This window comes from Lepeophtheirus salmonis, chromosome 7, assembly GCF_016086655.4.
Source record: "Lepeophtheirus salmonis chromosome 7, UVic_Lsal_1.4, whole genome shotgun sequence".
Lineage (NCBI taxonomy): Eukaryota > Metazoa > Arthropoda > Copepoda > Siphonostomatoida > Caligidae > Lepeophtheirus > Lepeophtheirus salmonis.
Genome location: NC_052137.2, coordinates 26,632,699 through 26,658,345, shown reverse-complemented (window position 1 = coordinate 26,658,345; position 25,647 = coordinate 26,632,699). Strand labels below are relative to the sequence as shown.

At 31.0% G+C, this 25,647-nt stretch overlaps 1 long non-coding RNA gene across 1 annotated transcript; it reads left to right on the top strand.

The window, feature by feature from the left end:
• Nucleotides 1-5,729: 5,729 nt before the first annotated feature.
• On the top strand, nucleotides 5,730-7,386 carry LOC139906022 (uncharacterized). The gene is made up of 3 exons (XR_011781213.1): nucleotides 5,730-6,419; nucleotides 6,474-6,612; nucleotides 6,674-7,386. It is a non-coding gene; the product is annotated as an uncharacterized lncRNA (long non-coding RNA).
• Nucleotides 7,387-25,647: the final 18,261 nt, after the last annotated feature.

Genomic DNA, 25,647 nt, shown 5'->3' with positions numbered 1-25,647 from the left:
ACAGTATTAATTACAATATAGGAGATATGCTCATTAATCTTCATAGTAGCCTCGATTAATATAATATTAAAGTTTAAATAATTCAATAATTATCAAAACTGATGCCTCAACTTTTTGAAATAATATATTTTATTTATGCCTAATCGTGAGCCCTTGGTATTGGATGAAGTATACGTATGTGTACATCCCATTAATAAGCAACTTAGCTTATTTCTTTTATTTCTTGATAGCAAACTCGATGCCTATATTAGAAATTTGAAGTCAAATATGAGTATCATCGCCTTACTCGAACTCAACAAGACTTCAATCATTGAAATTTTGAACTCAACCGGACTCTGGAATTACACTCTAATTATGACTAACTGTGTGCGGGTTGATTTTTATCGTCCAAGTAATTATTTTCATATTTGACATCTGAAATAGCAAGTGCATATTCATACTACTTCAGTAACATATAAAGGGTTTTACAATAAAAAGTGTTATTTTGATATTCAAAGAAAATTGCATTTTTTGAGATATCTGATCGAATATTTATTTCAATGTCAAGAGTATAAGGTATGACATTTATAATGGAAAACAATATCGGCTAAATGGACTGTATCCTTTTTATGAAATTGTACATCACCAAATCACAAAGTATGCCCTCAATTGCTTCCCGAATTCCATTTTGAGGTCTTGAATCGACGCTGGGCTGTTGGCATAGACCTTATCTTTCTGGTGACACCAAAGGAAGAAGTCTGAAGGCGTTAAATCACAAGATCTTGGAGGCTGGAGCAACAGTTAAGGTGAATTTATTAAGTTATCGAGAGTTGACTAAGGATTGTATGGCTAGAATTGTATAGTAATGATGTGGACAACGTTTACTTTCAGCAAAATAGCGCTACTTACTACACAAGCAAATAACCCATAGTTATTTTACGGGAAAAGTTCCCCAAACTTACTATCTCTCGAAGAGGTGATCACAATTGGCCACTGAGATCTTATGATAGTATTGCGCTTGGCTTGTTCAGTCGCGAATTATTGCACGTCGAGTATAGAGGTCTCAAGGAAAGAAACTCGCTGTTTTTTTACATATTTACTACCCGAAAGAAAAAAATGCATCCACAGTGACCAAGAAAATTTGTAATGTATACGGACGATCTGTGTTGTATAAAAGTGATTCGAGCGATTTTTTTCTCTTCTCAATTCTTCCCTCTATTGTGAACAACTTGACTTTTTGTAACTGGCAATCGAACAGAAGCAGCCAGTATTCGTGAATAGGAGACAACAAGACATCATCAAGACAACTTCCTTGCCACACACATCTTTCATGACACGCTAGAAGTTCAAGGAGCTCGGATGGGAAAGAAATTATTATCCCTTACTATCCACCTACAGTCTGGACCTAGCACCAAATGATGAACTCCCTTTCTCGTATATAACCAACTCGGTTGGGGTACAAATTTGGCTTCAATAGAGAACTGTGAAAATTCGTTGTTCAAGCTTTTTGACAATTGGGATAAGGGCTTTTACGAAAAGGGTATCATGAAGTTGGATTCTCGTTCGCAACAAGTTATAAAATAGAACCGGCCATACTTGGCTTAAATCGGCTGATTGGAATACTCTGATAAAGCATTGAAATAAAGTGAAAAATACGAAATTATTTTTCCTTGACCCACCTTTATTAAACTTGGGCTGATGTCAAAATATTTTCCAATCCCATATAACTAAAAAAAATACTTTTTGATCCATTTTATATTTTACAAGTAATTAGACGCACTTTTATCATTTGAAAGCATTTGTTTTGTCTTATCACAATTGGTTGTTTTCGTTTGTCTACATATTCTAGGGGCATAATATTCATAAATATACTACATTTATAACTACCTGTTGAGTTACGAAACTTTTATTAGGATGTAGAATATAACTGGTAATTTTATAGTTGAAATATTATTTACAAACATATTTTTCATTCATCTTGTTGAGACTTTGTCGTTTTTTGTTTTACTCGATCCAAAAGGAAAGTAGTGATCAAAAAATTGATTAGAATAGAAAATATGTATAGATTTATCAATTGGACCCCCATTAAATAATGTTAGCAAGATAGCCGTTTCAAACAAAGAGTAATTTTAATGGAAGACAAACTTGACTAGCCTTGGCTATGAATGAATCTTATCTAGTATTTTTCATCTAAAAAAAAATTAGGAAGGAAAACTTGCTGTAATATGTAACTTTTTTTCTCTTAATATATGTTTGAAGGTATATATAAATAAATTGTCAAGATAAATTTATACCAGTCAATATCAGGACGTTTATTATATTGTTAGAAAATAGCCAAAAATCCTATTTTGAAGAATAATTATTATTAACCATTAGATATATAGCAAAAGTATTAAGTAATAAAATAACATAATAAATTTCAATTATATAATATTTATATAGGAAATAAATACTTTATTAACGAGACTGACATGTTTCATTTATTATACTTAATCACTGCTTCAAAGTGACCCAACGTTAAAATCATGGGATAAACAATTTAGGATTTCCATAATTTATTTTTTTACAAAACATTTATATGTTGTTGATGTTACCAAATTTTACTATTTGTAAAAGTTTAACACAAAAAAAATAAGGATATTTTTAAAAGGGGATTTTAAAACTAGTGATAAGTATTGACAGAGTAATTGCATCTTCAGAAAATTCTGGAGGCAACTAAACCAAGAGGCAGTTTGTGATGCACAGTTCTAGTTGGGAAGTCAATAAATAAAATTCAATTTCAAATTTTGCAAACAGAGGACCACATATGTACACTCTTGTGATATGTTAATCAACCATTTTGTATACAACAGTTTGGCTAAAAACGTTCACATCTAACATACTTAAGAAATAGGAAATTATCTAATTGTCTTCCTCGAATGACCCAATAACAAAAACAGGGTTATGCCAAGGTTGTGGCAAGATCATGGTGAATTAGTCTTGCATGTTCCTATTCAATCAGAAACATAGCAAATATAATCGATTTGAAACTAGGTTAGGACATCGGGTATAAGATAGTAATATCTGGAAGTTATTAAAGCGACCTCCAACCCATATCAGTTGATAATGTGTATCCCAAAAAAACTATCTGGTTAAGAGATACTTATATTTTACCAATATAAGAAACCATTTTAATCAACCTTAGAATCTTCATCAAAGATGAACACATATTCAGGATTTTAGGTAAAGGAGTGAAAATATCTTTAGCCATAAGCTTATTAATCTATTTTACCTATTCAACATCCATTTCATTCTTACTTATAATACCATAGCTCCTTATCCAATCATCTTCTTTTAAAATAAGCTTGTGATATCCATATAACCATAAATCGTTGTTTTTTTTAGAAACATTACAGCCGAAAATACATGACATCCATGATTGACAGGATTTTGTAATCCAGAAAAAGATTCAACATGATAGACCAATGATATTATGAATTATGTATGTCCGACTACCAATACAGGTTTTCCACTTCGATGCTTACCCTGAATGCAATGTAAAACTATAGCAAAACCTGTCCAAGTAAGTAATCTAGAAATTTTAAGTGGAAGGATATTTTCAATAAGGCGATCAAATAGAAATGAATTCTTTAATTCTATGAATGGAATTGTGATTTCTTCGAGTGATTTTACTCTAGAACGAAATGTTAGAAACCCAACATTGATGGATTCGTGAAATCTAACGTGAAGGACAAAAACTGCCTCCTTTTTATTCTTCATGCTTAGTTTATTTCTTAACCATTATTTTATGGCGTATGACAATCTATATTTTTCATTACTGTGAATGATTAATTGCTATTTTTCATTATAGTAAAAGATTTACGATAATCCATTTACATAATTAGAAAAAAGGAAGAAAAAAATCTAAATTTAAAATATTTGAAGTGGTTTAATATGTTTGGATTTTAACATAAAACGTAGATAACATCAATAATTTTATTTTTTGATGAAATTTGTTATCAATGGATATGTATACAATATATTTTCCATACTCATATATCTATGTCCGTCCTTTGGATCATACAAAACTAATTTAAGTATCTAAAGTGTCGATTTTAGGAACTGTTTGCCGGCTTTAATTAAACTCAAAAATTATAACTGGATGTTGAAATAAAAATTATAAAGGATTTATATTTTATTTAAAAAATATATATATATATATATATATTTCGTAAAATGGAGATTTAAAATGTATTTTCTATAATTAGAAAATTCTGAAAAAAATCAAGAAGGATCATTTAAAAAAAAATCCTAAAATATAGGTCATTTAATAAATTAATTCTAAAGTAGAGATCATATCAGCATTTTTTCTGAAATATAACCATCAAAAATTTCTAAGATGCCGGTACTTTAATTTGTAAGAAAATAAGAATCGAAATCTATCTTATAAAAAAGAAGAAGAAATTACCATAACAATTATCTATACCCTAGGTTCCAATCTACGCAAAAACTGGCCCTGGGTGTCCGTCTAAATAACAGGTATGTAACATAGAAATAAAATGAGATTATGATTTTTACTATGGCAATCGGCTTTGTTAATCAGATCGAAAATAAAAATTCTTATCTTGACAAATTTTAGACAGCTGTTGTGTTTGGTCTACTAAGAGAAATAGCGAGTAAAAATGCAAATGAACTTAGATAAGCAATACTACTTGGATTTAAAAAAAAAACACTTTATAACACATTACTTTTCTACATAATCCCCATTTCTCTGGATAACCTTGTCACAGCGCTCTATCCATTTGTTAAAAGCTGTCTCGTAGTCATCCATCGCGATAGTTTTTGAACACACCCTCACACTCTGTCTGGGACAGTATTGTAAGCAATTGAGGATACCAGCCAGGGCCCGTATGTACTTTGGGAACACCAAGAAGTCCGCTGACCCCAGTTAAGGTGCATAGGAGGCGGGACTGATCAATCAATCGGATGTACCGGGCAGTGATGGACTCCTTAGGTGCAAGAACCACTCCTAATTAGCTATGACAAGCCTTTTGGACATAACAGTTATCATAAAGCTGGAGATCAGCTTGCACAAATAGGATAAATTCACATTGGTTCCAAGTGGAACATAATGTTTGTAGATAAGTCCTTTGTTATCAAACCAAGTGAGTATCATCTGCTTTTTCTTGGGGTCCCTTGAGTCCATTGAGATATATTGTATGCTGTTTGTTTTTTGTTTTATTCTAGGGTAAAGAAAGCAAAATTGTGTTCGTTCTTAGTGATAATTGTGTCAAGAAATGCCTTTTTATTTCAAAATAAGTATTTTTGAAAGCCTTTGCACATCAAATTGTCTCTATTATGTAACTTCAGTCTATTTTTTTGCATCAATCTTGCTGCACATTTTGAAAGAACAAAATTATCTTTTAGAATCTATAGGGCCGGTATAATAACAAAATGATTTTCTTCTACACTCACCCTGTTGTCCTCTTCAACAAAGCTCTTTATAACCCTGATCATGTTCTTGTTTTTTATAGTCATCATTGAATTTCGTAACCGTTTGTCTGAGGCGTCCTTCCGAGCCTTAATATCCTACAAAATGCAATAAATTGGACTGAGTTTGAGGGCATGAGGGCAGCCTGACACAATTTGGGGCAGGTCTTTGCATCCTGGACAGCACAAGCAATGTTAATATTTTTGAAAAAATTAGAAAAAAATATCTAAGCCACGTAATTTTACGTCAGCCGATGCATTTGCATTGGGGTTGGCTATGCAATCGTTAAGGGTGATAATTTTGGTAAGAATACAAAAGCGTGCGAGGAGAAAAGAAGAATTACTTATGGCATCATTGATTAAATAATATACATCCTCTTCTATCAATCATGAACGTTATCATTCCCGCCTTTATTATTCAATATTAATATAATATGAGATGGTGATAGTCGATAGAGAACTGAATAAAATCCCCAAAATGACGTCGCCTTCTGTCTGGATTTATGAAAATGGAGGCCCAGGAATTTGGAAAATACTTACCGGATGAGAAACAGATGGTTTGTCGGATTTGTCGATATAAATGTGCCTTTAGTCCCCTGTCTAGAATTACACGCCACTCATTATCCTCATCTCATAACAAGAGTATGGATATTCATCTATAAAATCAATTTGACGATGAATACATCAAGTCAGACTTTAACTTTGATCTAACAACGATGCTTATTGCATGTAATATAACCTTATCCATTGCTAATCATCTACGTTCAAAAAATTTATGGAGAAATACAAGGGTAAACATATTGGTTCCCGAGGAACCATCATTAAATTAATGGAGGATGTTGGTACTGATGACATATATAGAAATACATATAAAAATGTTTTGAGTCATCCACACCAAATGATGATCAAGTTATCAGTAAAAAGTATTTACGAATATCGAAATGGAACTCTGAATTTTGTACTATCTCACAGTAAGTATTCAATTTTTTTTTTAAATCTAACCATAAAATATGATTCTATTTTAGCTAAACATATCAAGAATTATGATACACAACTCAGTAAAGGGCAAAAACAACTGCTTAAATGGTCACAACACGGGGGTAGTAGCTTTGGATGGTTTGCAACTAGTTTGTCTGAGACTACTTACTTCGCTTTAAGACTTGGGTATGATAATTAGGTTTTCCAATATTACATAGTCAATAAATATTACTTTTTATCACTAAAGGCTTAGCTATGGTTGATGGGCTCCAAGAAATGGTGTTCAGAAAACTCATAAAAGGCAAAAACAACTGTTTAAATGGTCACAACAACGAGGGTAGTTACATTGGGTGTTGCATTATAATTAACAATTGTGTATATCCATCATGATAATAGTATGTTGTTATATAAGCATACCTAAATAACGGGGGGAAATCTTTTTGATGCTCTTAATAGGGAGTAATATCGCCGGACATTACTACATAATTAGCTTTTGCTCTAAATCTTTACGATGAATTTATTTATAAAAAATTTTTATTAGTATATTTATTGTCTAATTTTATGATTTTGACATTTACTTTATTATTAATAATTAGTTAGATCTCATCGGTAGAGATATATCTATCCTGTGCACAATTGTATATAGCAACTTCCACACGAAGAAGAGGGGTGATTATCTTTTTGATTAAACTCCACGTCTCGCTTGTGTATTGCAACCTAAAGTTATGACATATTTAACTGAATTCCGATGTCAGAACAAGAAAATATTATTTGGATCAATCTATTATTTCAATATTATGTACTTATAATTTATTATTATTAATAGTTATATGATTTTAATTGTTTAATTTTGTATATTTAACTTAAATGTTTAATGGTTTATTTTTTAGTATGTAGATTATATTTAATTAAAGCCTTCTTTTTTAAACTTTGAGCTTCAAATATATTTCAAATACTCTACTTTGTCGTTTCATTAGCTATTATTCTGAGAATAAGGTTCATAATGAATTACAATTTCATGGAGTGTGACGTTTTCAAATCTACTGTAACGGATAAAAAACGTCGAAGTCAATTATACGTAGTATATCTTCATTAAAATTTTTGCTAATAAATACATTAGTTATACCCTCAAAAATCATAATAAAGCAGGCAGATGATAATCACATCAGTATTTTAAACAATGATACCATATGTCTTTTTTCCCCCCTCCTCCTCGCACGCGTTTTTCTCTACAATATTATCAACTATGGCAATCGTATATAGTATTATGTTTGTTTGTTGTTGTTGTTTTTTTTTGGGGGGAGGGATCAGCCTATTACATTAATGGCTCGTTTGCCAAAAAGCAAACCAAAGTTTAAAGCTGCTGTATTGGAACAAAATTTAGCATACCTTGTCACATCCATATTTTTCTTCTTCTATGCTATATAGTTTTGAATGAAAAACAACCACTAAATTAAACTTATTATTTATTCTCAATGGCTGAAAAATTTACATAGCTCAATATTTTAAATAGCATTGAACAATTTTTAAATTATATGAAAATAAAACAAAACTTAGAATGCTGTTTCTAAAATATTTAGTTAGATACGAGATTTAAAATGATCAATTCTTGTGTGTACCTATATATATTTTGTATTACTATACATAATGTGCATAGTATAATTATTTATATGACATGTCGATATAATCAATGGGAGAGTTTGGGTTATTATTGATAGCCTTATAAAAACATGTCAAATCAAATATTTATGACTTGTTAGTACATTTTCATATACATCAGAGGGTATGTTTGATGAAAACTTTTTTTTTTTTCATTATATATAAAGTTATGAATTTTATAAATTACACCATTACTTTAAAATCAACAGATTTTTCACAGTATATATTTTTTAGTTAATGAAGGTTCTATCTTTATATGGTTAAGATTTTTTTTAAATCAGAGAGGATAAAACTTGAAAAATTTAATATCCAAAAATAAGAACATGGTTTACCTTTTTTTTTTTTTATCATAAATAAAAAATTCAGTTCAGTCCTGAAATTAGTACTAAAACTTAAAAAGTGCATTCCTAGATGACGTCACTCCAATGTTTTTTGTCAATATGCTATTCTTCTAAATTAGCTTAAATTGACCCAAATATTGGAAAACTGATGTATTATAGAAAAATTTCGTTGTGACTCCAATTCTGAAACAGTTTATTATAAATATATTCACATCACTCATATTAAGCTTTCTATCTTTTAACCAAAACTCAGCCAACTACAGAGTTGGACACAAAATTCGGAGTAGCATGACTAAATTACAAAACACATGATTTTATTAAATCAAGAAAATACATATTTTAGACTCTTTTAAGGAGAACGGCTCACACTGAGTTCGGTTAAACCATATCGACTGATCAGAGAATTATCTAGTCCAGAGAGATTCGAGACGGTTCTTCTTCCTTACAATTGAATTAAATAAATTCCTGCATGCCGATTGTAACATAGAGTTGATTGATACTACGTCATATCCAGTGATGAATAGTATATATCCCTCTGGTATGTTAAACAAAATTAACGTGGTAACTTGATAAACACTGACGTGACAGGTCTCTAATTAATTAGGGAGTACAGAGACATCAATGTTCAACTTATCTTACTATTTTGAAAGATCATAAATTTGAAAAATTGAATCCCCTGGTATGAACCATGCTCCAGGATCCTCGTGGTCGAAAAGAGGAAGGCGAACGTCGACACATCTGGAACGATCCGGTTTTTCGATGGGGGAATTATCAGATTAGGATTCGTACTATAAGGTATTCGACATTCTATAGACGGGATCCCCAATGAAGGAAATTAACACCTTTAGTATTTTGCCTAGACTGATGTATGTATTATGAAGTTATGATATGGATTAAATATGTAAATATAAGCAGGTTCTACAGATCTCACATGTATAATGAAACTTTTTATAAACAAATAAGAAAACTGTTTGCTTCTTTTAATGTTTAACTTTTTATTAATTAAGGATAGAAAAAGATATATAAATTTATCAATCATAATTAGTTTTTAATCAATTTAAGTTTTAAAATATTAAATACTCCATGTGCTCATGAGTCAATTAATCTTGGTTGGTTCATATTATGGAATTTGTTAGATATTTAAAGTCAGCCCCTTCGCCCCTTGGCCTTTTGATCTAATTTCAACTGCCTCACTGATAGAAAAAAATATAATCGAAACACTTAAAATAGTCTATTTTCTTTCATATAACTGGTTCGGCCCATATGAGATCAAACGCTTTTCAACTGTCTCCAGTTCCTAACTAACTTTTATATGCTTTATATTATACAGTCCGAAATCGTGTCATTTTTAATGCCCCTGGAACGGATACTGATGAATGGAACTTTACTAAGAATATAGGGACTCGACTTCAGTTTTGTTGTATACAATATTATTCAACGGACATAGAAGAAAGAAATATATAGGGAAAAAGTTACTTATGTGTTTCAAAGTAAACTGATTAACCCACATCCTACTCTTGCAATCTTTTTGAACGACTTATGATACAATTCAAATATATAGGGCAGTAAAAATGTGGTTACTTTTAAATTGTTACTTTCAATTCAGTTTCCTTCACAAACATGGAAAATTGTATAGTCTCTCAATTTATTTTCGTTTTTTTTTTAATTTGTCGTAACAAGGTCGTTTAGTCTAGCTATTTTATTGATTTGTAATTGTAATTCTTTCTCCAAAAATGAGCTCAAATAATTCATATTCTCCATAAAAATAAATATGGATAGGTATCGATGGAATCAGCAGTATTGAGCGATTCCGATAGTGCAAAAAAGGATGATTCCGATGCATTGGTAAACTCCTAATAAAAAAAGTACCTATTTGCAAATAACATAAAATTTTGCAACGAATAAGCTAAGTTTCATGGAGATTAATTTTTTTTGTTACTTAAAAATTGGCGTAAACCTTTAAATAAAGGGGAAATATTCAAAAACTTATATTGACAATTCTTTAAAACCAGATTTGACACGAGAAAAGTAACTACACATACATAATCCATGTACTATAAAATATATTACCTTATACGAGTGCAATACTTTTTGCATTTGCAAATGGATCCAGGTTTTTGTTTTTATTTTCCAAAACATTAATTGATATTCTTTCATTTTTGAGAAGGGAATATTTAAGTATAAAGTGTGTGTGTTCATGAAATACATAAAATATCATTTTATTAATATTGCTTCCTTAATTCTCTCATTTGCTTCATTGACATTAATAAATTATGCTTTTGAATTGTTTTTAACTTTCTAAAATAATTATGACCTATAATGTGTAGATTTATATTTCATTTCTTTTCATTTAAAGTATTTAATTTATTGATTCCTATTTCTTGTCAAAAAAAAAAATATTTCCATTTCCTAAATTAAATTTTTATTTTGAATAAGAATTTTTTCCATTTATCATAATGTCTACATAAATGTTTTTTTAGACAGCTATTCTTTAACTACTGGGTGGTCCATTAATATTGGAACACTTTGAATTTTAAATTTCAACAAGATATAATTTCTGATTCATGTATTTTATTTTTTATATAATTTCAACAAAATTAGTACTATAAATAGATGTGTGTCTACGCTCTCCTAATCATTCATGTTGCCACCCTTGATGTTAGTGATGGATTCCAGACAGAGGCTGAAGATCTAGCACCCGTTGCAGATATAGTCTTCTGCCATGGTATCCCAGTATACCGTGGACTCTCTGTTTGGATGACAGACACTGTAGGCCTTCCCCTCGACATGTACCCTAAAGGTGTAGTCAAAAGGTTGGTCTGGTGTGAAACTAAGAGATATTTTGCATGGTTACTAGCGGATTTGAGTGGACTGGCCAATTTTTCAATCTTGTTTGGCCTATTGACAAAGCCCTTCATCTGATGTACAAAATCAACCCACAACATTAATATTTAAATTATATATTATGGCTAAAAAACCTTCAAAATACAGAGTGGGAATCAAAAACTTGCAGTAGAATGACGAAATTTAGAAAAACGTGATTTTTATAATATCAAGAAAAGACAGCTCAATGTTTAAATAGGAGCTAAAAAAACTATCTTCTAGAAATTTGCCCTTGGAAGATTACCCTGAAGAAAATTGCCAGTTAGGAAAATTGGGGATAGTCTGGGATTGCTAAAAATCACCACCAATACATTCAAAGAACCCCTCTAATACCCCAAAAAAATAGTTTTTAGCCCTCAGTTTTTTTTATTTCAACCTGTATTTTTTACTGTGTTTTTACACCATTTAACTCTTTTTTCTTATGGATGCTACGTTATATGTAAATAACATTATTTGTGTTTCAATATTAATATCAATAATTGTTTTTTCTTTAATTTTGTAATGGTTCCACTCAATTTTAAATTACTTTTTTTCTTTTTGGAAAGGTTAGAGTATCTAAGTGATTTATTTCCTTAATAATTTATATAGTCCTGTGTTATAAATTCCTAAATAAAATAATACAATAAAGTTCTTATAATAATTATTAAAGACCGAAAATAGATGCAAATCATATTCTAAATCTTTTAAAAGTATATGAACTGTAAATAAATAGTATTAAGATAATTTATAATGTTTATTATTCATTATTAAGTTTGAACAAAATACTGGCAATTTTCTCCTGGGCAATTTTTCTTAACTGGCAATTTACTTCCATGGCAATTCTCATTAGGGCAATCTTCCACGGTCATTTTCTCCGGGCAGTCTTATTATATTTATGTGAGTAACACTGACCAATGCTTGAAGCAAAGATTTAGGGTACGTCAAGAATACTTCTCTTCTCAGCAAATCGAAGTTAATTCAACAATTCATTCTAATAATAGGCTTATAACAAATAATGTAAAAACAGGCAATAGAGATGCCAGCAGGTTTGCACATGTATGCTAACTATTCAGTGATGATGGTAGAATTTAGAAATTAGTGCATTAATAAATAACACACCTGTAGGTGTAATTTCTGGATGTGTAGAAAACTACAGAAACCTGTAATGGAGATTGTGTATTATATTAATCAATATCCCCTTAATAGTTCAAGGTGCTGGATGTGATATATTTGTTTTATCATTTTTTAAATGTGTTATTGATTAAAACACTCAAGACCTCAAATTATTTATAATCAATTAATGCCCGGCATCAATATTGAAATATTTTGCTACTATTTTTATTATAGTCCAGTTCACTTCGCTTTGGCCAAGACAGCAACAACGAAGATGACTGTAATGTATGCTTATTTCCTTCCCCCTTCTTCTTCTTCTCGTCTCTTATTTTCTTGTATATATATGTGTTTAAAGTACACTATTTACCTGATATAAATAGTGATCTATTTTATGTATTTATTAGAGTAGGTTTTTGTATTATAAAGAATACACATGTTCCTTTAATAAGTATTGTCTTATTCCTCAACGTCATTCCTTGTCCTCATCTCTCTCGGTCGTCCGGGATCTCTCCACCTGTAAATAGTTTGTGTCTCCTCTCCCTCGTCAAGACACAATAATGACGTAAGAGTGAAGGCTGTGACGAGGAAATGTAAACGTAGTGCCTAAAACAAATGGAATCTGCAAAAATACATGACCATTAAATCCATCGAACTGTAGTAGTAATATTATTTCTGGCTTAGGAAAAAAGACACTACACATCTTCATCTATTGGTTAACCATATTCATAAAAACGAATCAGCCTCAATTCATTTACTAGAGTCATGAAATATTACTATCAATTTTAATATATTATTTTTGAAAAGTGCTTTAAATTTCCACAAATGAAATTGATCTTTAATACGTCGTCCTTCTTTTTGACTAAGACACAAAAGAAACAGCACATTTTGATCAATTGCTTAACAATGTTCACAAAAACAAGTTTACCGGAGTCATGGAATACATCTTACAGTACATTTAATTTATTAAAAACTGTTTTCTGCTTATGTTAACTTTCAAAGATGGAATTGATAGAAACTTGATTCTATTTGTAGACTATGCTCAGGAGATTGCTGTAATTACAGAGAGTAGTGCCAAACTCATTTTGCAGCCTCAGTTGTCAGTAATCCCTTTTTATGTATAAATCATAATAAACAAGTGGTTACCATTTTCTTTACTCTTGTAATGTTCCTTTGCGTAATTTAGCTCCAAGGATAATATGAGGTTTTTGGGGTTACCTTGCAGGAGGGCTGGCCCAATTTTTTCAACGTTTTTTTTTATTTTATTATTTCCTGAGATAGAAATATACATTGACGGAAGTTTTGTCCATTTACTATATTTAAATCTCAAAATAATATTTTTTTATAACATTAATAAGATCCCCATTAAGGAAAGAGACAAATTATAACCATAAAGAGAATACAGTCGTCTAGAGAGAGAGAGAAGCGGAATATAAGGAAATATTGACTTTACCCAATTGTGCGTATTTTTGGAGATTTTATGTAGGAAGGATATATATATCGTGTAATATGGTAAAATATATCATTTATTTCGTACTAACAAGCCAATAAATAAGTATTTCTTTTGACTGTATTTATTACTTCCAAGAGGGAAAGCAATCATTCAAAGTCTCCCATTTCAGGAGTTGAGTTGTGTAAGTTTTAAGAATGAAAAAAAAAACAAAAAAAGAACCCCATGATCACGAAGTTACTTCGCTAATACAAAAATACCCTATGTTTTGGGATAAAACAATAAAATAGGCAAAGTAATAAGTTGATCGATACTTATGATCCGTTTTCAAACAGATAGAAATACAATTTCTTGTTGATCCCTTGTCATCTACATAATGTACATATATATTGCCTATTTTATTATTTTTATGAAGAAATACAAATTATAGCTACGTTTTAAATTAAATATTACTAAATAATATTATATTACATTATCGAATAAAATAGTAGGTAGGATCTTAATATTATGAAATATATATAAATAATTTATTTTAAAAATTGTGGGTAAATAATATGACAATGACATTTTGGAAGCAATTCAGAGGTACATAGCGGTTGGTATGATTTACTGATTTGGCTAACAGCCAATTGATTTCGGGTTCTTTTTTCTGTTTCTTTTTGGAGGGAAAGTTGCCCGATACAAATATTATGTAGGGTCTAAACAGGTTTGTACCCGTTCACTCTTTTTCTGTTCAATCGTTCATTCCGTAAAAACTTTCTGTTCACCGTTCATTTTTTTCTCGTTCAATCATTCATTTTTGAATATTTATTTATTCATTTAATATTTATCTAGTATAAAAAGTCCAGCCTAAAAAAATACTTATTAATATATTTGTGTTTTTGTAATACATAACAATGATCCTCAAGGGCGTAGCTTACTAAGAACAAAACAGGCAATCCCAGGGGTCCTATTATGATATTATCAATTTGTATAAAATGGTGTCCAATTTCTTCAAATGATTTTTGTTTTTCTAATAGCCTCAACGTAGAGGCAGTACTTTTATTCAACGCAACCTCTAATTTTTTTTTAGCAACCACTCTCCTATAAAACATATCTGAACTGCCATATTTTTTCTGGATTACCTTATTTACTGGAAAGGTCGACACATGGTATAGGCAATATAGGCAAAGGATAAGTGTGCCGTTCATTTAGGAGTGCTATAATGGGTGCAAAGAATAAAAGTGATCCCGAATCCAGCGGTGCACGCTATACATATATATTCGTGCAGTTGTAATATTTTTATTGTACAACACTTGTATAAAGTTTTCTTTTTGTAAATAGTTCAATTTTATATTTTGTATCGGCTGTAGATGTTACATTTTTTAATTATTTATTATATTATTAGAAGCATTTATATTTTTTCAGAATATAATAAATGTCTAAGGCAATTAATATATTTAGCTTTGTGTAACAGTATAATATTGAATATACATATTATTGGTAAATATTTTGCATCGGGCGCCAAATTGATTCTGATTGGCCCTGTTAGATTGGATGGTTCATCACAATACCGTATAAATGAAATTTAAATACAAAAACCAAGAGTAGGGAGAAGCGTCAAAGGTTATCCATTTGCTTTTTTTCTATTGTTATTGAATAAGGCTCACAAATGAGTTACTTAATCTAACAAACTCTAAGATAAAGCTATATAATCGACTAAAATTATATACTAGAAGGCTCACAACTGCGAATTATAGTTCCAGAAAAATGAATTGAATTTAATATTGCAATAATAAATCCTCTACGGTTTGCTAGGGGCATTCATCAAGCTATGTATACTACTTGGTCCTAAAAATATATGTCTCTCGAAGGTTATTAAATAATTATTGGCAAGCAACTTCCCAAATATATGACAGTTTGATTTTATAGTGTTTTGTAGCTTCAGTAAATTAATTACCTAGGATTGGAGTTCACTATGAAAATCTATATATGAGTGTAAATACTAAATTATATATAATACCTTCCCTAAAAGTAGAGCAAATAGAGTAGATATGTTAAAAAACACCGATTCATAGAGAGAAAAAAACATGCAAGAGTTTGCACGGAATTATAGAAGAGTTTTGGGGACTCCCATATAAATGCTGGATTTTCATTACTTAAATGGGGAAATCAAATTCATGTCAATTATATTTAATGTAGAAAAAGTCTTAATATTTTACCCCGTCTAAAAAAAATTCAATCCATTGCGTCTTTCAATTGCATCATTTGCTGGAAAATAAATCATTTCAAAATATTCTTCAAATTTTCAAATGAGGCGGAATGGATTTAATATAAGTTATAATATAATCTTTTCTCATGAAATTTTGTTCACTGTTCATGGCACTGTGAATCAGCAGAACAACCACAACGTTCCAACCGAACATCCAGACAATTTCTCAGCTTTAGTAAGATATTTCTTCAGAGCAAAAAAATCCGGATGGAACCATGGTTTTGGCAGTTGAAGGAACGGCTCAATGCAAAAGCTTACATCAAACTTCTGCATAAGAAAGTATTACATTGGGCCAGCCCATATTTTGGGGGAAAACTTTGTTGTCACTTAAGACCGATCTCAGTGTCTTCACTCTAATAAGACCCAGGCCTTCCTGATAGACAACTTGCTGGATACTTTGGGACCTCAACATGTGGCTGCCCTCCTCTGCAGATGCAAACCTTTTGGACAACTCTATCGAGGTGCGTCTGGATGATAGCTGTGTGCTACTCATCACATGAGAGCCCAGTCTCTAGAGACTTTCACGAAGAAGGAATGGAACAAGCTCGAGTCTGACTACATAGTCAAGGTCTGCCAGGAATTTATACCTCTTATTCAGGTAATTATTATAGTTGATGACTCACATATTGATTAAAAGTTGTACCGATCTCTGTTTTGAGATGACTTCATAAAATAAATGCCTTCACAAAACCTCTTGTTTAAATTTAATTCCTGAAAAATTTAAATTTAAAATAAACCCTGTACATATCAAAAAATACATCTTAATATTATTGAAAGTTCTAGAAATACAAAACACCTAATGATACTACTTAATGCTCAACTTTATGAACGTAAAAGTGATTGTTTATTCACCTTCAAAGATACATTCTAGTAGTGTGTATTTGATGAGATTAATTCATTCTTAGATCCTAATGACCCTATTTACATCGGTAATCATATTGTACATATCTAAATTATTTCTTTAAGTATAAAAACGAAGACTTCTCATGAAAGGCCCTTCAAAATTGTTCAAGTATTAGAACATATTTAATCTCAAATGAAATTTTCTTGAGTAGAACTGTTTTTTAGCTTTTATATTATGTATTTAAGGAATAATTATAAACGGCTTGGATATTAACTATTTTCCTTATACGAAAAGAAACACATTGAACCAAGGTTTTTCAAACTGTGGAACAGAGTTACGTTACATATGAATTCAATTATGTATCAGAGGTAGAAAATGTTAAAAAAATGGCGTTCAATAATCGTATTGCTACTCGTTTGTTCGTTTATTATTATTATTCAAAGTCATATTTCAACATTTTATAATCATAAAACTAAAATATATATTTAAAAAAAAAAACATTTGAAAAATCGAGTAATTCTAACTGATAGAAATTTAATATTTAGATGTCCTTTTAATTTGAAAAATTACTAGGATCATTCTTCATTCATTTAGACCTGAAGAAGTGGACTATTCTCGAAGAGTTAATTACAAAAGAAGAGAGAGGGAATCGAAAGAAGATTTTGTATGTTGATCATCCATCTCAAGAAATGCTCAAATTCGTATTTCATATTCCAGGAGAAAGGACCGGATTAAAATACATACAAGGAAAACTACCAAACTTCATAAAAGAGTAAAGGGTATTTCCTTCTTGCGAAGAAGATTCAAGGATAAAAACTCTTGGATCTGAGAAATTTGAATATTTGGAGTTCAAATTAATTCAATCTGAATATATTTCTCTTGCATTTAATCGTATGTTGGTTATTTCAAATGTCATATAATAATGTTGTAATTTCGTCCCACATCACTTCTCCCGATCGGATTCCGTAGGTGTTGAGGATGCAGTTCCCACTTAATTGTACTCATTTTGTACCTTTGTATTTCGATAGATATGTCATCCCGTTCGTACATTCTTTTGACCACTTTTGTTTCTTCAGTGAGAAGTGAATAAATAGTGTATCCCTTACCTCTATGGCTCTTTCATTTTTTTAGCTCACACCATTTCACGGATAATGACTTCCATAAGACAGTGTTTGAGCTGGGTGACCGAACTGGACTTTACTCTGAGAAAAATACATGACGTATATGCATGTCATACATGACGTGAGCTGTTATTCTGAGACGACTTGGAAATAGTTACCAGATCCATCGTGTCGCACTGCTAAATGATAGATTATTTTTCATTTAGTAGTGTTGGTATGGGCTAAAATTTCATTGATTTCAGTTTTTTCTCTCACAAAGGATCGGTATTTGTAATATGGCGTGTATTACTTTATCTCCGTCATTCCAGTAGAAGTCACAGTCGTATAAGAAGTTGAGATTATTCTAGTAGGCCAAGGATATCACTGTTTTAGCGTGAGTTTTTTATCAGTTTCTTCTAGATTTATGTCCTTAATTCAGGTATTGAAGGAGTCTCAATTGCTGTCTTATAGCTTGCTCTACTAGTGACTTGTTGAATAGAGTCTCGGAATTCGTCCAGATTTTCTAATACCGGAATTACTATATTTATTTTGTAATAGGATTTTTTAGTTATTTGAGTTGCTTCCACATTAAAGATTGCCTTCATCCTGGCATGATAGTTTATCTCTTCTTTATCTCTTCGTCGTTTTTATTCAAAAACATTTATATTCACTCTGTTCAGTTCAGCTTGTACCATAGCTTCTGCAAAGAGGCCAAATATTAGTAGATACGCTATTCCTACAATAACATCGTTATTGATATTACTTCCGTGTGATCAACATTCTTATATTCTTCTTTTTTTTAAACAAATCTAAAGTGTCTTTTTTTATAGACATTCAGGAGTTTCAAGCAAGGATTAAAGGATTTCTTGTAACTCATACTATTGAATATTTGAGTCTGCATACATTTGAGATGGTATTACTCTTTTGTGGAATCGGTGAAGGACTATTGCGATCTCCACGTGTACATAAGAGATGCCTGGTATCATCTTCTTAGTTGTGATAACCACGCCCAAATTCGTGTCTTCTATATCTTTGAACTGAACCATGTCTGGAGATGGAGATTTTATTTGACTTTTTACTTTTGATTTGTAGATATTTTTTTTTCTTTATTATTTCTTGTTATTTGTACGCATTCTTAATATTCTTAAAGGGTTAATTCATTCATTTTTATTCCATACTATTGTGGAATAGGCTATTCCGGATTTGTCCTTCTTTGATCTTAACTTTATTGTTAACTGAGGGGGAGTGGTCTTTTCGATCGGACATTTCTCATAACAGTCTTTGGCTTTGCGATTGGTGATGGTGGAAATTACAATTTGTATGTTGTTGGACCGATGACAGTCGAACTTTAATTCCCACTGGAATTGCTGTAGGGTTTTGCTATTTTTTTGGTGTTCTCTGTATTTTTACTATCCTCATTTGATCCGAAGATTGCTTAATTCCTACTCTTCTTCCTCTTCCGAAGACTATTCTTCTTTTGGATGGAAGGTAACTTTTACTTTCTCAGATTTCTCTTTTACTTGGTCTTGATTATAAAAGTTAAAATGTGTTTTTTTATTTACTTTAAATGCATTTGGTTCCAGACTTAAATGACTATAACGATGTACGGTCCTGCCATTAGGTAAACATTTTTGCCGACAGTTGGAAATGTTCATTTTTTTTTTTTTTTTTTTGCTTGTCTTTAATTTTCTCCTTTTTCCGTTTCTGGAAGACAGTCGTTCTTCTTCTTTGACTTCGTTGATGCAGATAGTCATGATTGTAGTAGTGATCGCAGCTTTTACTACACTCCATTTAAGAAATTACATTTCTGGATTACGGCACCATTAAAACGTTGGGATATTACGTTTTCCATAGCTAGTCTACAAATGTCCGCTTTATGGTTTCCCAGAATTTAAATAGGCGACAAAAGACTTTTGGTCTGCCTTCGTAACCCAAATTACTCGTTGAACCATATTTCTCACAATACCCTCACACCTTGTTCGTTTATCTCCCTAACTTTCCTTAGAAAACGTTATATTGCCCTTTGCGTGAATCTTGCATATATTTTGGGAACTTCGATCTTGTAGAATTCCTCACGTTATCTTATACTAAGTTTATTGGTTATGTGAAATATTCCATTGTACATTTACCGTTAAGTCCAGCTATCGCGTCCAGTGGTGTCACTAGTCTTCATGTCCTCCTAGAAAATTCTAAGTATGACTTTTCTTAACGTTTGTCATAATTGCATTTTTTAATTATTTTTACTTATATTTTTATTTGTAACAAAATGTGTTTATTTTGTTTTATGGATTATAGCACAAAAAAAAAGCTATTTATTTTTTGTCTTTTAATTTTCACAGATATATGTTTTTTACTTTATAAAAATTGGGGAAAGAGTGTATTGTTGTTATGTTAGAGATATCGTGAGTTATTTCTCACACTTTTTGTTCCACTTGTAGTAGTGATTTTTATAAATCCTTTTTTAATGAATGGATTTAAAATTTCAATATATACATAAAAGGGTACTTATATGAATAATTCTTTAACAATTTCATTTCAATTATTCAAATAAAGAGGTTCTCATTAAGAGCGCTTTAACTTTTTTTATAAAGGAAATGAAAACAGTAAAAGATTTTGGCAAATTATTTTTTTTCAGTATAAATTATACACACATACATTTACATATTATAATAGATTTCTCCAGCGTGACCCCCAAAAGAACGTTTTCAAAAGTTAAATTTCTGAACCCAATTATAAGGAAAAAGAGGGGTTGGTGGACTTTTTTCAATTTTCTTTAGGATCGTATCCTTAAAAATTGAAAGGTTAGGAAATATTATAAAGATCTCTAATCACATAATATATTATATTTTTGCCTTAATTTAACATTTGTTTCCATTATAGCGATATACTTTCATATTGTCTATTAATCATTATTGATAATGGCTACTGTCTTGATGTGCCTCAAAAGTTGTTGCTAATCGTTATAAATTTGCAACTACAAAAAAAAAAAAAAACTAATATCTGAATATCAATTAAATAAGCTGAGTAATATGCCCAAAAAGTATATTTTGTTGCAACTAATCTCTTTATTCTCGATCATGTGGATCAAAGTAAGTAAAAAGTATGTATGTGATAAATTTTCTATAAATAGAAGATTCTGAAAAATTACATTTGCAATTAATATAACTCTTTAATCATCACGTAAATCTACACATTGTATAAAAAGTCTGCAATGCATCATGCCATTAAAGAGGGGATAGTACGCATATATAATATGTCGTACTTGATGTATTTATACCCAAGCTTGAACATTGAACAAAAAAAGCAAACGGTGTTCACTCTTTCCACTCATGTTTTAACGAATGAACGACGAACGGAAAAAAATGAACAATGAACGGCGTTCATTGTGACGCTCATTTTCTTATTGTCCATAAAAGGTAGCTTTTTGACTATTTATTCCGAAGTTTGATCCATTACAATTTATTTGTGTTTGTGAAGGCTATCTTATCATGACTTATTTTTAAGTGAATGGTGCTATTAGACAATGAAATGAACTGAAAAAAAAAGTCTAGATAAACTACATTTTAGTCACTATCAAAAGATAATTTCAATATCTATCATTAATTGTCTGGAGAGCGTGGGGAAATATTTAAAACTCGAATTTCATATTATACAATTCAATTGAAGGTATTTAAAAACATCAAATTTTACTCTGTAGTGTCTTGACGAGGTTGTGGAGACACAAATTATTTATACAAAGGAATCCAGGAGGACCGAGAGAATTGAGTAGAGGAAAGATGTGGAGGAATAACACAAGGCTTGTTTAATAGGAACAATTACATTCTTATAAATACAAAACACTACTCTGATACACACACATAAAACATGGCTATTTATACTTATAATGAGGTAAAGAAAGTACTTTACAAATATATATATACAAGAAAATTCAATAAATAAGAGAATCAGAGGGAAGAAGACACAAATACATTACATGCACAATAGTGTACTCTGTAATTCCTGATAATTTATTCAATTCTCTTGATATTTAAGAAAGTTGTGTTGTTTTATATAAATATCATATTTTATTAAATCGCAGATTTTGGTATCGTAAAATAAAGTTTAAGGTTATCTTCCCACCCTTTCCAGACAATAAATGATAATTATTGAGAAAAAAAAAAAGAGAAGTTAAGACAAAGTACTTTTATATTGTTCAGTAAGAATAGTTAAAGGTGTTAATGTCGGGTTAAAATGGATGTACGTTTCATATACAAGTTAAAAGGTCACTTTACAAAATATTAGATAATTTAATGATTTGTCTAACATTGCTGCGCTTTGTTGGTCTAGAGAAAATTTATAATATTTTTTGCTCTTTCCAACCATCATATCCTGTTCTGTTCGGAGATTAGATGTCTTGTTGTCCTCCTGCGTAATTTGCCACCAATGTAATTCTGGATTGAAAATAATAAAATATGTACCACTAGATAAGATTAACTCTGTACAACATATGTATTCATATTTTCATATAGAAGTAACAAATGATGGTTGTTTATTAATGTATTTTAATTAATATTTAGTATTTGGACTACATAAGATAATTAATATATACAACACAAAAGCAAACTTAAACAAAACTATGTAAATACAATATGGTGTTAGAAAGATGATATTTCGTACTAAAAATACTTCTGGGACAGTTTAGGGATTGTTTGAATCAGTATTGTTTGAGCGGGCATTAAACATGGACACCGCCAAAGAGAAAATACGCCATATTTTACAGTTTTTCGTCAAACAAAGTAAACACACCAGCCATACGGCTGAAAATATGAATAGCGTTTATGGTTCTAATACTGTAACAGTTAATAGCATGTAATTTTGGTTTCGTCAATTCTGTTCTGGTAATTTTAATGTCAAAGGTACATCACGCTCTGAAGGACCAAATGTCAAAAATAAAGGTAATTTTCCGTGTCACCCCCACGATAAAAGGACTGTTTTGATTCCAAATATATAAAAAATTGATGGAAAATAAAATCCATGAAAAATAATGTATTACTTTTTCCTACTCCAATAATATACAACCCAGTATTTCAATATCATATTGTGCTCATTTTCAGTCTTCTATAATTTATGTTAAATGTTTTGAGATACCGATGAATATTAGCAATAGTTTGGAGCTTTTTTTTTTTTTTTTTTTTTTTGATATATGATACTTTTTGTAGTTCTGATACGGCCTTTCTATTATAATATTTCATATCTTTTTTCTATAACAGATCAAGCATTTTAGAAATCAGATTTTGAGTCTTTAAAATTTTTTCAAGACTTCCATTTCTAAGCAGCTAAAAAAATAATTCTATGGAAACCCAAATAAGTGGCCCTTGCATATACGGAGTGGTTATTTGCTTCTGATGTGTTCCTTTTTTAATTATTATTAACATTCTGACGTTATATTCGTATCTTATGTGTATACACATTTAACTTCATCCATAACGATCCGTTTTTTCTTTTTGAAATATATTGTGATGATCACACCTAGAAAAACAATAAATATTACAAATAAATACTTAATTATAAATCTGTATAAAAACAGCATTCAAAAAGTATTTGACTACCTATATGACTTAGATTAACGAGGTTTTGTAAAGTTAAAATCAAATTGTTGTATACGGTACGTCCAAATATTGATGGTGTATTAAAAATATCCGTTTAACAGTAAAACAAAAATATTTTTGGTCGGAGTGAAATGAAATTGAGCTGATTCAATCATTAGGCAATATTGAATTTTTCTAATGCAATTATTTTCGATTACTGCATTATACATCAGTATAATAGGGCTCAGAAAACACCCCAGGATGTTAGTTGAAATTCAATATCCGAAATGGTGAAAGAGTACATTTTGGAGACCAGGGCCAAGGCTGATGGCATGATAAAGAGTGGATCAAGCCAGAGAGACGTTGCTCAAAGGTTACAGATTCTTCTCTGGATCATTGAGAATTGATGTAAGAAAAAGAAGAATGGACGAACCCTTGCAAATCAGAAGGGTCGAGGAAAGAAGAAAAAATTAGCAAAGTACACAAACTGGTGATTTCAAAATCTTTGACCAAAAAGAGGCAATCCACAAGCAAGTAAACTTGTAGCAGGAGTGACTTCAAAGGGCTATCCAATATCCAAGTCATCTGTCCATAACTACCTGAGGAACTCTTTGAATGCTTTGACATATAACTCGTCTGCACCCAAAACTTTCAGAAAACCAAAGGAAGGCCCGGCTTTAATTCTGTCGTGAGCGGAAACACTGGACTGCAGATGACTGGAAATGTATCCTCTGCAGTAATGAAAGCCCATTTGACCTATTTTATGCACAATATCCCTAAACAGATTGGGTCTATGCAAGAGATAAGGGAGATGTGGAACCTACACCCAAACTGTGACGGCCGAGTACCACGTAACGGAGATCCTCAGCAAGTCTCTGATGTTAGCCTCGTACTGGAGAAACTGGACCTCCTTTGAAGAGGAAAATGTTGTCTGATACATCAATAGCTATTTTCCAGCAGGATGGTGCCCCTACTCACCACTCCAAAAAGGGACAAAAGTGGTATTCAGACAACTTGGATTCTTTTTTGGGGTAAAGGCACATGGCCAGCCAACAGTCCTGATTTATCTCCCATTGAAAATTTGAGACCCCTGGTCCAGGGGAATTCAATGAATAATCACTAGCAACTTCAGGGGACGAATTTTAAAAAAAAACTGACAAAAGCTTGAGAAAAAATTTATCCAGATACTTTGAATAATCTGTATGAAGGGATGCCAAAACGCATAAAAAAGGATTAAGCTTAAACGTCTTCATATTCGGAGGCAAATAAAGTTTTTTACCAAATTAATCGCTTGTTTAAGTAATTTCGGTTGTTTTTTTTTAAAACAGCCATCATTTTTTGGACATACTGTATATATCATATTAAACTGTATTTCATAGGTAACGAAAAAATAGTTTAGCATTGTTATATGCTAACTATCAATAAAAATGAAACCAAAAATTTTAGAGATTGCCACATTGTTAAGAGGCTAAAGTTAACTGTCATACAGTCTACAAAGTCAAAAAGCTTGTAAAGAATTGGGAAAGCCTCATGAATCGTCCTCGAAGGGGATCAAAAAAAGTTCTACATAAAAAACATGAATTACTGGCCCAAAGACCTCCATACAGGTATTATCTATGTTATAAGTATGTATCTAAATAATCTGTTATTATTATTGTGAGTGACTTTATAAGTCGAAGTTGGAAATCCTATTCGAAGTCTGAAGATTTTAATAAAAAGAAGAAGAAGTCCTAGGGAACGTGAGACTAGAGTTACGGAAGAACTCATATGTGAAGATAGACTCGTCTCCTTATTCCAAAGATGGCCAAAATAGATCAAACATCTCCATTAATCAATATTAGAAGATCTAGAAGTGCGCAAATAAGATCGTTTGACGCACAAGTAAAGAATATCGAAAAGCTCATGGACGAGGATAGCCCAAGTACTTTTAAAATTAAGAGGACATTGTAAATAATAAGGAAAGTTTTCAAGAAATTTAAGGAGAGAACAGAGGAATTGTGTGTGCTTCTTGAGGAATCTTCTCCGGAATACGAACTT